Genomic DNA, 3,339 nt, shown 5'->3' with positions numbered 1-3,339 from the left:
TTGGAACCTTTGACATGTGACATTTTTATAACTCGTTTTGCAGATTGTCACCTTGATGAGTTAGTTTTCTCGTTGTTAGGGGGAGAAAAAAAATGTTCCAGAAGAACAGCAGGAGTTGACATGGGTTGTACCCACCTTATCTCATTTTGATCCACAAAACATTCCATGTGAAAATAAAGTAAAAAAGATTGTTCATTTTCAAAGTATTGCTAATAAAATGCCAAATGCATATTGATGTCCTTGTTGGACAAAATAAAGAGGCAATGAATGATTCATCTGGTGCACACTTGAAACGTGGTAAACCCCTAGGTTCAAAATATTCAACCCCTTGAAAGAGAAAGATGAGGGCACATCTGAATCCAAATGAAATCATTCAAGAAAAGAAAATGAATAACAAATCCACAATTCATGATTCTGTACTTTCAGAAAATGAAAATGTCCTTGATGAGACACATGTCCCTGAAGAGACAGAACTACATGAAAGCAAAGAAATGTCCATAAATTATACATGTACTAATGAATTATGGGATCAAAATAAAATAATCATCGACGACATGTTCGCATTCGCAGTAGCCACTGAAATCATATTAAGTGATGATATTGAGCCCTGCTTTGTTGATGAATGCAAACAGAGACAAGATTGGCCTAAATGGAAAGATGCAATCTAGGCAGAATTAAATTCCTTGGAAAGGCGAAGTGTTTTTGGACCGGTAGTCCAAACCCTGCCTGATGTAAACCCCGTGGGTTACAAATGGGTATTCACAAGAAAGCGCAATGAGAAAAATGAGATTGCAAGATATAAAGCATGACTCATTGCACAAGGTTTTTCACAAAGACTTAGAATTGATTATGAGGAGACATACTCTCCTGTAATGGACGCAATTATGTTCCGTTACTTAATAAGTTTGGTGGTTTCGTAAAAAATTAACATGCGACTTATGGATGTCATCACCACGTATCTATATGGAGAATTAGATACTGAAATATATATGAAGGTTTCAGAAGGACTTAAGTTACCTGAAGCGACTAACAAACCATGAGGTATGCTTTCAATCAAATTAAGGCGATCATTATATGGGCTGAAACAATTTGGACAAATGTGGTATAATCGTCTTAGTGAGTATTTGATCAAAGAAGGATATACCAACAATGTCATTTTCCCTTGTGTATTCATTAAGAAATCAAATTTTGGATTTGCTATAGTGGCAGTATATGTCAATGATATGAATTTAGTTGGAACCCCTAAAGAGCTAAATAAAAATATTGAATATCTGAAAATTGAATTTGAAATGAAAGACCTTGGAAAACAAAATATTGTCTCGGCCTGTAGATCGAGTATTATGCTAATGGAATTTTGGTCCATCAATCAGCTTACATTGAAAAAATCATGAAGCGATTTGGCATGGACAAGGTTTATCCACTCAGCACGCCAATGGTTGTTTGTTCTCTGGACATTAAGAAATATCCATTCTGTCCAAAAGAAGATGATGAAATGGTCCTTGGTCTAGAAGTACCATATTTGAGTGCAATAAGTGCGTTATTGTATTTAGCACAATGTACTAGACCATATATAGCTTTTTCAGTCAGCTTGTTAGCAAGGTATAGCTTTGCTCAACAATTCTTCATTGGAAGGGAGTCAAAGATGTTTTACGATACCTTCGTGGGACAATAAACGTAGGTCTCTTCTACTTCGAGAAATCCATAAATGACCAGAGCCTTGTTGGATATGCAGATGCTGGTTTCCTTTCTAATCCACATAAAGCCCATTCACAAACTGGATATGTGTTCACTAATGGGGATACATCGATCTCATGGTGCTCAACAAAGCAAATATTAGTTGTTACATCTTCCAATCACTCGGAAATACTTGCTTTACATGAAGCAAGTTGTGAATGTTCTTGGTTAAGATCAATAGTCTATCACATCCAGAATTCATGTGGTCTACCTTCAAAGACAGACACTCCAATTGTCATTCATGAAGATAATGCAGTCTGTGTTGCCTAAATGAAGGAAGGTTTCATCAAGGGTGACAAGACTAAACACATATCTCCAAAGTTTTTAAGTGCACATGAGCTTCAGAAGGTTAAAGTTATTGAAGTTAGACAAATACGTTCCACTGAAAATCTGGTAGACCTATTCTTCAAATCTTTACCAAAGTGCATGTTTTATAAGCTAGTGCATGGTATCAAATTACGTCGGCTTACCAATCAGTTAAATTTGAAAAATACAGAATTAGAGGGAGATACATATCAGGGGGAGCATCCATGATACATGTCTGTTGTACTCTTTTTCCTTTGACTAGGATTTTTCCCACTGGGATTTTCCTATCAAGGTTGTAACGAGGCAACATAAGCATACTTAACACTATATCAACAATACAAGCAAAGTTGTACTATTTTTCCTTCGCTATGGTTTTTTTCCCACTGGATTTATCCGAGCAAGGTTTTAACGAGGCAACTGATATTGATATGTGGGCATCCAAGGGGGAGTGTTATAAAAATTGAGGGAATGTATGCCTACATGCTTTAGCTAATAGTGAGGAAACTTGAGAATAGTTGTGTTGTTGTTGATATGTGAGGTTTTTCAAAAGACAATCATTTCATTTTTTGTAAACCTTCACAGATGTGGCTCTATATAAAGAGCACTCCATGTGTGATCACAATACACAGCAAAAGAAAGAAGTGAAAACAATAATATTAGTATCCCTCTCTTCCTCTCTTTACCCTTTTGTGTTAGAGTTACGAAACTAAACGTTGTGATAAATTGCACCCGCTTCGCTCCTATCCCTAATAAAGGTTACCTCTCTAACTTTTGCCTATTTATAACACAAATCAGATAATTGCAATGTATAAAGTAAAATTGGAAGTGCTAAGAAACAAAACCACTATCTTTTAGGTTAGTTGGTTATACATATATAAAATGAAGTACACAATCTAAGTCCTATTCTTTTGTAGCGTACATTTTTGCAGCCTAAAATCTTATAAATACGTGTAAAATTTAATAAACTCTAATATGAGATATATCTTCACATCCTAAATATTATTCGTCATCTTTTTTTTTTTTTTTGCCAAATTATTTTTCATATATCCTCTGGTTTTAGTGTTTAATTGTGAGTTAACAAATATGTTACTTCATTTCACAATCCGAATAAAATGGCACGACCGGAAAAGAAACAAAGTCTTTCAAAAACTCCTTTATAAAATCATCAACAAAAAATAGAAAGGGTATACTACAATATGAAGCATATGCATGTAATATAATAGCAAGTCCTTGGTCAATAATGATTGAATTTACTCATAAGATTTAGATATTGGAGTGCCCATGTCATCTAAAGAGAGA

The sequence above is a fragment of the Malus sylvestris genome, chromosome 10, assembly GCF_916048215.2.
Source record: "Malus sylvestris chromosome 10, drMalSylv7.2, whole genome shotgun sequence".
NCBI lineage: Eukaryota > Viridiplantae > Streptophyta > Magnoliopsida > Rosales > Rosaceae > Malus > Malus sylvestris.
The sequence above is the reverse complement of the archived record's forward strand: the minus strand, read 5'-3'. Positions refer to the sequence as shown.